Source organism: Saccopteryx bilineata, chromosome X (assembly GCF_036850765.1).
Source record: "Saccopteryx bilineata isolate mSacBil1 chromosome X, mSacBil1_pri_phased_curated, whole genome shotgun sequence".
NCBI lineage: Eukaryota > Metazoa > Chordata > Mammalia > Chiroptera > Emballonuridae > Saccopteryx > Saccopteryx bilineata.
The window spans coordinates 22960015-22974988 of NC_089502.1; the positions used below are offsets into that span (position 1 = coordinate 22960015).

General features: G+C 34.3%; 1 protein-coding gene across 1 annotated transcript in view; it reads left to right on the forward strand.

The window, feature by feature from the left end:
* The window catches only part of TENM1 (teneurin transmembrane protein 1), a 1131584-nt gene that overhangs the window by 500697 nt on the left and 615913 nt on the right, over positions 1 to 14974 (forward strand). The window lies entirely within an intron of this gene.

Below are 14974 nucleotides of genomic sequence, written 5' to 3' on the forward strand. Positions count from 1 at the left end.
GAGAAAGGTGAGCTAAATAAAGTTTTTAACAATACAAATATTCAGGAAATGAAATAGTATATTAAATAATTTAATTTTCTAGTTAACAGCATTACACTTCAACTCTTTTTTTTACTTTAACCCATTTATTGATACTCCCAGGAAAAACAGTGACTTTCTTTAATCAGTAAATAGAATCTAGAGCAGTGTTTTTTAACTGCCTGTCCATAGACTGGTGCAGGTCCACCAGAATGTTTGTGCCAGTTCACGAAGGAGTTAACCACCCAGATGCTGTATGAAGATTATAGACCCAATGACCTTAGTCAATTTTTTTTTATGCTCAGGGTGATTTCTGCCTTAGCACACCCCGAAATAATTCTCCTATTTTCACTGGTCCCCAACTGTAAAAAGGTTGAAAGACCACTGTCTAAAGCACATTGTTGAATTTTTCATTAGCATATTAAAATTTTTCTCAGGGCCCCAGAAAAACCTCCAAGCTTCAGTTGTTTTGTGCAGAACTATAAATAGAGAAGTTGTCATGCATTAGATTACATATATAATAATTTCATAATGTTCTCTAGAAATTGTTTTTTTCATCCTTGGGGATATATATAGTTGGGGTCATGGTGTTAAAGCCTGAATATGCAGTCTACCCTTGAACATCTCAGGGTTTCGGGGCAGCCCCCAGCAGTTGAAAATCTGCTTATAACTTTAATTCCCCAAGTACTTACCATATTTTTCACTCCATAAGACACACTTTTTTTCCCCCCAAAAGTGAAGGAAAAAATACCTATGAGTCTTATGGAGCAAAAAATACAGTACTTTATTAAACATTTTAACACACCATTTGGTTCAGAATATTTTTTTTTCTTATTTTCCTCCTTAAAATCCTAGGTGTGTCTTATGGTCAGGTGTATTTTATGAAGCAAAAAATATGATATGTTATTTCTTGGTATCTGAAGAGAACTGATTCCAGAATTCACCACAGATATCAAAATACGAGAATGTGCATGTTTCCTATATATACTAGCATGGATCAATGCATACAGTGAGCCCTCCACATCAGGGGACTCCCAACTGCAGATAGAAAACAGTACAGGTATTATTGAAAAAAATCCATGCATTAGCAGACGTAAATAGTTCAAATCCATGTCATTCAAGGATCAACTGTAATCTTTTTTTCCTCCACCAGTTTTCTCATTCACCCTTACATATTTTGTGGAAAGACAATAGGCACAATAGAGATAGCCCAGGCTTTAAAGTGTGAAAAGCCTACATTTGAATCCTAGTTCTCTTATTTTAACTGCTGTGTAATTGAAACAAGTTTCTTAACATCCTGGAGCCTTATTTTTCTGTGAAATGGAGAGAATCCCACTTAGCATATGGTTTGTAGTGAAGATTGCATGAGGTAGTGCATGTAAAGTTCTCACAGCTGCTGCTGCTGCTGTGAGAATCTCACGAGATCTGAAGGCAACGTGAAAATATGCACAACTTGTTTTTTTATTTTATTTAGAAAATTAACTTTAACAGGGTGACATTGATCAATAAGAGTACATAGGTTTCAGGTGAACATTTCTATAGCATTGAACTGTTGTCTATGTTGTATACCCATCACCCAAAGTCAAATCATTTTCCGTCACCTTATATTTGTCCCTCTTTACACCTTCTCCCCTACTACCTCCCCCCTCCCCATTCATTCAAGTCCCCTACCCCACTCCGACATTCCCTTCCCCCTGGTAACCACTTCACTTTTATTTATGTCCTTAAGTCTCAATTTTATATTCCACCTGTGTGAAATCATACAGTTCTTAGCTTTTTCTGGTTTATTTATTTCACTTAGTATGATGTTCTCAAGGTCCATCCATGTTATTGTAAATGTCACTATGTCACTATTTCTTATGACTGAATAGTATTCCATTGAATACATGTACTACTCTTTTTTATCCAATCTTCTATCAAAGGACACTTTGATTGTTTCCATGTCTTCGCCACTGTGAATAATGCTACGATGAACATAGGGGGGTGCATGTGTCTTTATGATATAGAATTTGTTTTATTTGTTTGTATATTTTTAATGAGAAAGAGTGAGTGAGAAAGAGAGAGAGACAGACAGGCAGGAAGGGAGAGAGATGCAAAGCATCAATTGTTTGTTGCAGCTCCTTAGTTGTTCAGTGATTGCTTTCTCATATGTGCCTTGACTATGGGGCTACAACAGAGTGAGTGACCCCTTGCTCAAGCCAGCAACCATGGGGTCATGTCTATGATCCCATGCTCCAGCCAGCAACCCCACACTCAGGAAAGTAAGTCCATGCTCAAGCTTGCAACCTTGGGATTTCGAATCTGGGTCCTCAGCCTCATCGGCCAATGCTCTATCTACTGCACTACCTCCTGGTCAAGCTGTATGACTTGTTTTAAAAATACATGAAGTAAACTGCATTTTTTAAGTGGCAACTTTTGTATGGAATGTATACAGATGTTTGGTTAAAAAATTACTTTTTTCTGTTAGTAACAAATTACAGTGAAAAAATACTCATTTGAAGTAAGTAAAGAAATTTAAAAAGTTTTACAGCCAATGCTCCATTTTGTAAATTCTATATAGTAACTCTGAAACTCTTAATTATTTATGATTCTGAGTCAGTGTCTAGGGCATATCCCAGTGCTCTAAGTTGTGGATTGGTAAACAAATCTAGACTTGAAGTAAAGTGGCAAAGGGCATACAATACTAAAGAAAAACCAAAACTTTTTCAAACTCTTTATAAGCACTCATTTACATATAAATAAATGATATGCAAATTGTGAGTCATTCATCTATATTTCCAAAAGGAAGTGTTTAGGGATATTTCCTTAGCCTAGATTGAACTATTGTATCTACATTAAATATAGTGTATATACATTAAATATGGTACATAAACAACACAAAAATATCTGCATATACATATTTATATACATGCCTATATTAATCATAATTCTTATCATTTTTTTGCTAATTAGTCTGAAAGAAAGATGATTTTTGTATTTTATTTGTTTAATATAGGCAGTCCCCAGGTTATGAACAAAGTAGGTTGTGTAAGTTTGAAAATGTTTAAGTATTTATATACACAGAGAGGTAAAAATAAATACTACATTAAGACAACTATCTATCTAACTTGCATCTAATAGGTAAACGTATCTGTTCCAACTTATGTACAAATTCAACTTCAGAACAAACCTACAGAACCTATTTTGTTCATAACCTGGGCATTGCCTGTACCTACTTTATCATCTCCTTTGCAGTGATGCTATATAATTTCCATTTTATGCCCAGTGACTGATTTTGTGTTTGTGATAGCTGTGTGATTTTCATCCTTGTAGTCAGTCTTGATATGGTCTCATGGAGAATAATTTCCAAAATAGTCACAAAAATATATCCTGCTTATTTTCAGATATCAGATCTAATTCTTTTTCACTAACACAATTCTATATTTTAAAATACTTTTACTTATTTTCAAATACATTTAACCCTTAAGTAAACTAATTGTTTTTAAAATTGCTTAAAATTTGAAACAAATATCATTTTTTGTACAGAAGACTTTGTGGCAGCTAATAAAAGAATAATAGTTTTGCTCCCATCTTATATGTTGTTCTAGCTGGAATAATAATAAAATTAACAAAAAAATTAAAAGAAGAGAATTAAAATTTAATAGATATATGGGAAATTCACATAAATATGAAAGTTCCAAAGAGTGAGGCAGAATTGTATACTTTTGACATTTGGGGCAAAGGAGAAGAGGGGTGGGACAGGGTCTTAGATTTTGTAAGTGAAAATTGCCAACTGGAAGGTAACTGAGGATAAACAGAACTCACATGGCAGGTAAATTTTTGCTTGGCAACCCAGAAACAATGAGACAAGGGGGCGGTTAAGGGGGTAGCTGATAAACATATCCCTACTAGACACCTCCCTTCCACCATACTGAATTCAAATTAAGCTGCTAAGGCAAACATGCTAAGATTTCCTTCCTGGAGTAAGTGTTTCCCTTTGAATCTTAGGAAAGGAAGGAGGATCAAAACTTCTTTTGAGTCTTGTTGATGAAGATCCCAAAGGCAAGTTTGAAGTAACAAAACTTTATTCCCTTTTAACTTCCCTTTTGTTTCATACAAGTGCTTCTATTTTTTCCATTGAAGTATTCTATTTCTTTGAACAAAGCACAATGCCTTAAATCAGTTTTATTTCCACAAGTACAGTGTTTAGATAAATTTTTCTTTATTCACTTAAACACTTCTTTTTTAATTAACAGAGAATCTTTTATTATTGAGAATTATCTCAAAACTATAAAGGCTATGTACACACTGATTGTATTATAAAGAAAAAAATAGAGTCTATTTAGCATCTGCCCATAATTTTTCTGGCAAGTATTTCAGAGGACAATAGTTATTTAAAATTTAATATGGTCTGGTATTTTGCAAATTCTCAATTAGAACATTATAATTTATCATATAATGAAATCAGTATTAGAATAAAAACTCCTGGCTTTAATATGTAGAGTAACTCAGTTGTGTCTTTGTTTTAGGAAAGGTTTTTTAATGCATTGTTTCTGTCTTTATGAATGTTGAAGAATACTATGTTACATTGTTTGGTTTTATTTATTTATCTATAAATAACTAGCTAATAGCATATGACTTGATGGAGAATAATTAAAGAGCAGACCTTTTATTTTATTCAAGTGGACTCCTTGGAGTATATAAGTAAGCATTTCTTATACTCTGGCCTCAATATGAAAGACCCAAGGTATTGATGTAGTAGCCTGCCAGCCATCTATAGTCATGCATAACCTGTTGAACTCCTCATTAAAAAAATAATGAAGAAGCAGTCATGAGTATATTCAATTGATTATTCGTTACAACCGATGGTTGCATTCCATTTCAGTACTGGTTAGGCGTACTCTAGAGTTTTAGTTAATAGCTTACACCCTTGCTAATGGAAACATTAGAAATACACCATCAAGCCAGAAATAAGATTTTTTCTTGTTTTAATGAAAATGTTAAATCCTATTAAGAATTGGTTACAACAATATTAGCATTGGAGGTTACTTTCAGCGTAGCTCACATCCATAGGATTCAGTTCAATAAGACTGGTCAGGAATTGAAATCATTCCTGGCCACCAAAACCTTTCATTCCTTGTCACACTTCTTTGCATTGGCCCCACAATATCAGTCAAGATCTAACAAAAAAAAAAAGAAAGAAAGAAAGAAAGAAAGAAAGAGAAAGAGAAATTAAAACAGAAGTTTAATATTGGAACTTGGTGACACAGATCATGGAGGAAGTAAAAAGCAGAACATGGAATATTGAGGCCACCCAACTGTAAGCAACAGCAGGGAGCCACCACTGCCCATACATAGGTGAAGAGACAAGGGAAGAGTCGGCTGACATGAAAAGCTAAGAATGAGGAGCAGGGCTATGGAGCAGACCCAAAACAAAGTACAGTTAAGGTGGGTTTTTGGAAGGAAAATGAGAGAAAAAAAAGCTAAAAGTTAGTTTGAAGCTTTGCAAAAGTTGACTTAGCCATGTTAATAATAACAACAATGATGGTCGTAGTGACACATTGTTGCAAGCACATTAGATATTTTGTCTAATTTATCCAACCATAACCTGATGAGTTAGGCAGTATTATTATCTCTATTATATAGATTATTATGTATATTATATTATATTATTATATTATATGTATTATATTATATAGAAACTAATGTAGAGAAAGGTATCTTAATTGCCCAAGGTCACATAGCCAAGATTCAAACCTAGACAGCCTAACGCCAGCAACTGGGGCTGCTCTTTACCTCAAACCTACAACTATGTCCCAAAGAAAATCTATGCTGTTTTCCTCTTGGCCCTTCCATTCTCAGGCAATCTAGCTATACAACTGACCAGGTCCTAAGTTCATTTGATGGCACTGTATTAATTCTGGTAAGAAAGAACAAAAGTTTTGCATGCAGAATACTTCATTTAAAAAAAAATTAGGGTGACACTAGTTAATAACATTATATAAGTTTCAAGTGTATAATTCTATACTACATCATCTGTATATTGCATTCTGTATTTACCACCTAAAATCTAGGTTCCTTCCATCACCATGAATTTGACTTCTTTTAACTCTCTCCTTACACATGCATGTAGTAATAACTGTAATGGTATTTTTAGCAGCAATATTTTTGCTGATTTATCTCCAAGGGCAAATGAAATAAAGGATAAAATAAACAGATAGGACTATATAAACTAAAAAGTTTTACACAGCAAAAGACACCTTTAACAGAATAAAAAGACAATCCACAAAATGAAATAACATATTCGCCAATTCATCTGATAAGAGGTTAATAACCAAAATTTATAAAGAACTTCTAAAACTCAAAACCAGGAAGGTAAACAATCCAATTAAAAAATGGACAAAGGAAGTGTATAAACATTTCTCCAAAGAGGACATAAAGATGGCCAATAGGCATATGAAAAAAGGTTCAACATTACTAATCATCAGAGAAATGCAAATTAAAACCATAATGATATACCACCTCACACCTGTTAGAATGGCACTCATTAACAAATCAATATACAATAAGTGCTGGTGAAGGTGTGGAGAAAAGGGAACCCTCCTGCACTGCTGGTGGGAATGCAGACTTGTGCAGCCACTGTGGAAAACAGTATGAAGATTCCTCAAAAAATTAAAAGTGTAACTGCCATTTGACCCAGCTATCCCACTTTTAGAAATATATCCTAAGAATACCAAGTTACTGATTCAAAAGAAGATATGCACCCCCCATGTTTATTGCAGCATTGTTTACAATAGCCAACATCTGGAAACAATCTAAGTGTGCATCAGTGGATAAGTGGATAAAAAAGCTGTGGTACATATGCACAATGAAATACTAAGTGGTCATGAAAAAGAAGGGAATCTTACCTTTTGCAAAGCCATGAATGGACCTGGAGATTATTATGCTAAGTGAAATAAGCCAGGCAGAGAAAGAAAAATACTATATGATCTCACTTATATGTGGAATCTAATGAACAAAGTGAACTGAGCAATGAAATTGAGGCAGAGGCGGGATCCCAGGGAGCAGAGAGACAGTTGTCAGAGGGTAAGGGGATGAGGGGATGGGATCAGAGAAAGTGAAGGGATTAATGAAATTGTGTATGTATGTGTATATATATATATATATATATATATATATATATATATATATCTCACAGAGATTCAGATAACAGGACAGAAAATCCCAGAAGGAAGGAGGAAAGGAGCTAAGGGAAGGGGGGGGGGGCAAAGAGTGTTTAATGGGGGGCACATGCTTGGTGAGTGAGGGTGTTATATTGAGTGGGACACTTGAATCCATGTTAACACAGTAAATGAAAATTAATAAAAATTAAAAATTTAAATAATATGAGATTGCTGTTTTTGTATATCAAAAAGAGTTCAGTATTGACAATTTTTTATAGTTCAACCTAATGTGAAGGGTATCCAGTAAAGATAAATACCTCACTTCCCTCTCACTAGTTTCTCTGATATCAATCACTCCTCCCAGTTTCTTAGGTATTTCTTAAGGAATATTATGTAAATATACAATTATATATGCAGATTCACTGTGGCACATCTTGTGTTTTGCCATTGAAGAAACTATATGACACATCATTATTTTAAACAGCTACTGAGTTTCCAGTTGCATAAATGTGCTATAATGTATTTACCAATGCTGTATTTAGTTTCATTTAAGTTATGTTAATAATTTGTTATTATAAAAACATACTATAGTTAATATTTTAATGTATGGCTTTACACATGTAAATTACTAGACATAGAATTTTTGTTCCAAAGTATCTGTACATTTTTAAAATATATTTTAAATATTATTTATTGACTTTAGAGAGAGAGGAACATCAACCTGTTGTTCTACTTATTTATGCACTCATTGGTTGATTTTTGTATGTGCCTTGACCAGGAATTGAACCTGCAATTTTGAGTATCAGTACAACACTCTATCTGACTGAGTTACCCAGCCAGGGCCTCTGTGCATTTTTAATTTTGATAAATATTGATGGTATTTGCCAAATATTGTCAAATTGCCATCAGTAAAAGTTGGACCCATTTGAATTCCTCTCAGCAGTGTATGAGAGTGACAGTTTCCTCAAACACTTGCAAACATAAGGTGTTATAAAACTTCTTGATATCTGCCAACCTGAAGTATTAAGTGCTATCTTATTTTTGCTAGTTTTAATTTTTGAACTGCTATTTTGAGTGCTCATTTTTATATACTAAGCCTATTTAATAATTGTTAACAAATGTTTTTAATGTTTATTATTAGCACAAATACTTCCATTTACATTCCAAGACATTTTCTTAGTTAATTTTCAAGCTAAATTTCAGTTTATTTAATGTTCATGGTGTCACCTCTTTCTCCTATAATTATTCAGTCCTTTATTCATTCATTATGGTAATCAACGTGATTTTATTTAGCACTTAATATACAGATACTGTGCTAAGGGCGAGATATAGCTCCATTGAGGAACTTGTGTTCTGGCCTATTTAGTGAAGTTGCCTTTTTTTTAGCATTATAACATTCTACTTCCACTACATAATACCGACCACATTCCTCTCTACCTCTTTTTTTTAAATTAATTTTAATAGGGTGACATTGATAAATCAGGGTACATATGTTCAGAGAAAACATCTCCAGGTTATTTTGACATTTGATTATGTTGCATACCTCTCTTTACTCTATCAACCTCTGAAAAACTAGTATATTTCTTTTCACCACATAATTCATTTAATTTTATTTTATACCTCAACAAATCCAAACTTTTTTTCAGGCTTTGAAGGTTAGAAATATAGTAGGCTTCCCTTATCCACAGAGGATATGTTCCAAGATCCCCATTGGACACCTGAAACCACAAAGGATACTGAAACCTATATGTACCATGTCATTTCCTGGTTCATACATACCTATGATATAATTTAACTCATATATTAGGCATAGTAAGAGACTAACAACATTAACTAATAATAAAACAGGATAATTATAACAATATACTCTAAGAAAAGTTATGTAGATGGCTTTGAGGCCACTGTTAAATAAAATAACAGTTACTTGAACACAGGACTATGATATCAAAACAGTGGATCTGATAACCAAGATGCAACTAAGTCACTAACAGGCAGGGAGCATATACAGCATGGATAGGCTGGACAAAGGGATGAGTCATGTGTTCCGTGGAGATGGGGCAGGATGGCATGAGATTTCATCATACTTCTCAGAATGGAACACAATTTAAAATTTATGGATTTTTTATGTCTGGAAATTTCCACTTAATGCTTTCAGACTACTGTTGACCATAGTAACTTAAATAGTAGATAATGGGGGACTACTCTATCATCTGTCCCTTCCCTTTGTATGTATTTGATGTTATTTTCTGTGACTCCTCAACATATTTGCTTTTGAAATATGTGGCTGGTAGCTCAATGGATAGAGTGCTGGCCAGGTGTGGATGTCTTGGGTTTGATTCCTGGTAAAGGCACACAGGAGATCATTGGCTTCTCCCCCTTCCCTTCCACTTCCCTCCCACAGTCAATGGCTTGATTGGTTGCAGTGTGTCCTGGGGCACTGAGCATAGCTCTGCCAGAGTGCTACAGCCTCAAGCACCAAAAATAGCTCAGTATTTGAACATTGGCCCAAGATGGAGTTACCAGGTAGATCCTGGTTGGAGCGCATGTGGGAATCCGCCTCACTATCACCTAAAGAAAAAAAGAAAAAGAAATAATCTTGGCACAACACACTTCAGAATCACTCTTTTCATTACTCATATTGTTCTTCTGACCTTATCTGTTTTCTTAATCCTTACAGGCTAGCATGTAGCTGACTGAGAAATGTGCATATGATGTCTGGATTCTTGTCCCAGATCTTACTAGTTCTTAATAGCCATGTGACGTTGATCAAATTAAATAAGACAAAGAAACTAGCATATTTCTAAGCACATAGAAGACACTACATTGTTTTTTCCCCACCCTCACTCTGCATGGTTTTCCATAAAGACATGCCTAAGGACACACTCCTTTGAACTAATATCTCTCCTCTCATCTGCAAATACTTCCTATGTCACATAAACCAATGCTATCTTTCAATAATGCTGCTTGTAATTTTTTCTCCCTAACAACATTTTAAATGTCTTTAAGTGAAATTTCTCCTCATGCATCCAAGAACCCCCTCCCCAAAGCATCTGATATAATGCTGAGGATGCCGTATATTTAATAAATTCTTGGTGGTTGGTTTGTCTGTATTTAAAAATAAGATTACTGGTATATCCATCTTCCTTCTTTTAGTAAAATATAGTTCTAGGAACAAATATAATTTGAAATTCTGGTACTTCTTTTTATGTCTTGTAGTTTTTGCTAACATCTATTAACTTAAAGGTGATTGGAGAAAAAAATTAGCGAAAGCCATTTTATGACTGGCAAAATCTTTGTTATTAGAAGTCCTTTTTCAATACCACTTAGTTGGTTTTAGAATTGTAAGGGGAAATGGAATAAAAAATGTAATGATTTAAAATATCATAGGATAGAGGAACCAGTAAATTAACATGTTTAATTATATATTTTGATTATTTCAAAGGAAACTCTGGTTTTTCAAGGGATTGAGGCAGGAACTAGGCCCTTATTATCAGAGGTCACTTGGCTCTCCATTTAGCCAGTTGCTGACACATTCATTGACAAAAATAATTTAATGATTGTAAATAATTACCAAGTGTAGAAAGTAAAGTCCTCTTTGTATCATAAAGCTTTTAAACATGAAAAGTATTTTCCATTAGTTTGAGAATTGTGAAACGTGTAAACTAATTTTATATTGTCTTACCAACTATGAATGTGTTATTTCTGGCAAGCAGGTCCTTTTAAAATTGTATATGCTTAATTCTTTGCCAGGGAGGTGAAAGAAAACATTGTCAGCCTCTTTATACCCAGCTGGGGCCAGGTGCTGCTCATTAACATGTAAATAGTGCAATTACTGCCAATTAAGATTTTTTAAAAACATTAAAGTCCATGGGAACACAATTATATCACTTATAAAATTTATTTAAATGTACATACCTTAATGTTTTAGGTTCCTACAAGGCATATAATATAACTTGTACTATTAATTACATAGTGCTTCAAGTAGCTATTTCTTTGCAGACTGTCACAAATGTGGTTAGGATAGAAATTAAAAGTATGTTGGTTGGGTCAATGATCATAGTTAAGCATTGAGATTTTATTAGGGATTATATTGGTAACTGGTTACAGTGATTTGTTCTTTAGAATTATTTTTTGACTTCCTATGTGTGTAAGTAATTGTGTAAGGTGGGAAGTATTCAACTTTGAACAAGGTAGACTTGGTCTCTTTCCCAGGGAGCTTCACAAATAAACACACCATAAACTTACAAATGAACATGCAAATAGATTGATATTGTTAAGAGTACTCATGTGTTTTGGCTATTCGGGGCTTTTTATAGTTCCATATAAATCTGATTATTTTTTGCTCCATTTCTTTAAAAAATGTCATTGGAATTTTGATGGGAATTGCATTAAATTTGTATATAGCTTTGGGTAATATGGCCATCTTGATTATATTTATTCTACCTAACCAAGAACAAGGTATATTCTTCCATCTCATAATGTCTTTTTCGATTTCCCTTAACAATGGTTTATAGTTTTCATTGTATAAGTCCTTTACATTCTTTGTTATGTTTATTCCTAGGTATTTTATTTTTTTTGTTGCAATCATGAAGGGGATTATTCTTTTGAGTTCATTCTCAAATGTTTCATTGTTGGCATATAGAAAGGCTATTGACTTCTGTATGTTAATTTTGTATCCTGCGACCTTACTGTATTGGCTTATTTTTTCTAGAAGTCTTTTTGTGGAAGCTGGGGGCATTACAATACCTGACTTCAAACTCTATTATAGGGCCACGACAATCAAAACAACATGGTATTGGCAGAAAAATAGACACTCAGACCAATGGAACAGAATAGAAAGCCCAGAAATAAAACCACATATATATAGTCAAATAATTTTTGATAAAGGGGCCAACAACACTCAATGGAGAAAAGAAAGCCTCTTCAACAAATGGTGCTGGGAAAACTGGAAAGCCACATGCAAAAGAATGAAGCTGGACTACAGTTTGTCCCCCTGTACTAAAATTAACTCAAAATGGATCAAAGATCTAAACATAAGACCTGAAACAATAAAGTACATAGAAGAAGACATAGGTACCAAACTCATGGACCTGGGGTTTAAAGAGCATTTTATGAATTTGACTCCACAGGCAAGAGAAGTGAAAGCAAAAATTAATGAATGGGACTACATCAGACTAAGAAGTTTTTGTTCAGCAAGAGAAATTGATAACAAGATAAACAGACAGCCAACTAATTGGGAAATGATATTTTTAAACACCTGCTCAGATAAGGGCCTAATATCCAAAATATACAAAGAACTCATAAAACTCAACAACAAACAAACAAACAATCCAATAAAAAAATGGGAAGAGGATATGAACAGACACTTCTCCCAGGAAGAAATACAAATGGCCAACAGATATATGAAAAGATGCTCATCTTTTTTAGTTATTAGAGAAATGCAAATCAAAACTGCAATGAGATACCACCTCACACCTGTTAGACTAGCTATTATTAACAAGACAGGTAATAGCAAATGTTGGAGAGGTTGTGGAGAAAAAGGAACCCTCATCCACTGTTGGTGGGAATGTAAAGTAGTACAACCATTATGGAAGAAAGTATGGTGGTTCCTCAAAAAACTGAAAATAGAACTACCTTATGACCCAGCAATCCCTCTACTGGGTATATACCCCCAAAACTCAGAAACATTGATACGTAAAGACACATGCAGCCCCATGTTCATTGCATCATTGTTCACAGTGGCCAGGACATGGAAACAACCAAAAAGCCCATCAATGGATGACTGGAAAAGAAGATGTGGCACATATACACTATGGAATACTGTATATTCCATACAGTATTATAGCCATAAGAAATGATGACATCGGATCATTTATAGTAAAATGGTGGGATCTTGACAACATTATACGGAGTGAAATAAGTAAATCAGAAAAAACCAGGAACTGCATTTTTCCATACGTAGATGGGACATAAAAGTGAGACCAAGAGACATTGACAAGAGTGTGGTGGTTATGGGGGGAGGTGGGAGAGGGAGAGGGAAGGGGGAGGGAGAGGGGCACAAAGAGAACTAGATAGAGGGTGACAGGACAATCTGACTTTGGGTGATGGGTATGCAACATAATTGAACTTTAAGATAACCTGGACATATTATCTTTGAATATATGTATCTTGATTTACTGATGTCACCCCATTAAAAATAAATACAATAAAAAAAAGAGTACTCATGTGAAATGAGAAAAGTACCACAGGAAACATAATGGGATGTGGTAGACACAATTTGGGTAGTGTTAGGAAGCCATCTATGAATAAGCAACATTTCAGCTGAAACTCAAAGGATGAGAGAGGGATATGCTAGTGAAGAAAGTGGGGAAGAGCATATCTGCAAGGGGGAACCTTGCTTAAAAAAGCTTAGAAGCAGCAAGGAGCTTGAGGTCTTCAAAGGATTGAAGAAAATAATATATACCCATTCAAGATAGTGGTGCCTCTGAGGAGCAGCAGAGCAGAATAGAATTGAGAAGTAAGAATGGGACTTAAGAGTAACTGAAATGTTTTGATTCTTTAATAAGGGATATGAAGTAAATATGATAAAAAATGTTTACATTTGTTAGTTACTTGAGGAGGATTTATGGATGTTTGTTATATCACTCAGTACTTTCTAATGTGATTAAAATGTTTGACCACTGAAAGAAAAAAACAAGAAATGAGAACGTATAGGTGAATTTTTTTTCAGTATCATAAACTGGGCTTAATTTGTTATAAGATGGAATTAAAATTTCTAATCTATTTTTGCCTAACTCTAAGCTTTTGAAAAACACTCTTTATTTTACTTGAGGGTATTCAAAATTTCTAGCTGCTACTGACACTTGCTAGCAAATTCTATTATCCATTGATGACATAAATACTGTGATATCAATAGATATGTAACATGATAACAAGCACATCTTTTAGCTGCACCCTACTTTAAGATACAATAATTTGTCTCTATACTAATAAGCCCAGTCGGGGGTAAAACAGAAGGACTTAAAAAGATACCAAGATAGCTAACTTTTTCAGGTAACCTAACCGCTTTATTGACAACTAAATATGCCCATCCTTCATCAAATGCTATTATCACTGCACTAGCTCAGTTATAATGTTAACACTTTAATTATGTTTCCAGGGAAAAATAAGTCATGCTACTGGCTCTGAAAACTGCCATCAAGTAAATAGGGAGCCCTTGAAAGGATGTTTTTGTATTGCACTATTTTAAACCCTCTGTCTTATCAATGTAATCTTATACCTGGGTTGTCAAATCTCTAGGAATACTTAGTGACTGAAAAGCCAGAGAGAAAAGGATCCTATAAATCAGGGGTCCCTGAGGCCATTTATCCAGCCCCCGCCGCACTTCTGGAAGGGCACCTCTTTCATTGGTGGTCAGTGAGAGGAGCATAGTTCCCATTGAAATATTGGTCAGTTTGTTGATTTAAATTTACTTGTTCTTTATTTTAAATATTGTATTTGTTCCTGTTTTGTTTTTTTACTTTAAAATAAGAAATGTGCAGTGTGCATAGGAATTTGTTCATAGTTTTTTTTTATAGTCCAGCCCTCCAACGGTCTGAGGGATAGTGAACTGACCCCCTGTGTAAAAAGTTTGGGGACCCCTGCTATAAATAATCTTGGGCAGACCCTAAAAATGATGAGATATGTAAAACTACTCAGAGAATAATCAACCAGAGGTTTCCCTTGATTATCTACTCTCCTAACTGAAGATAGGCAGCCATACCCATCCAGTTCAGTTACATTAGCACTAAATTTCAGTTCAACAAATATTTGAA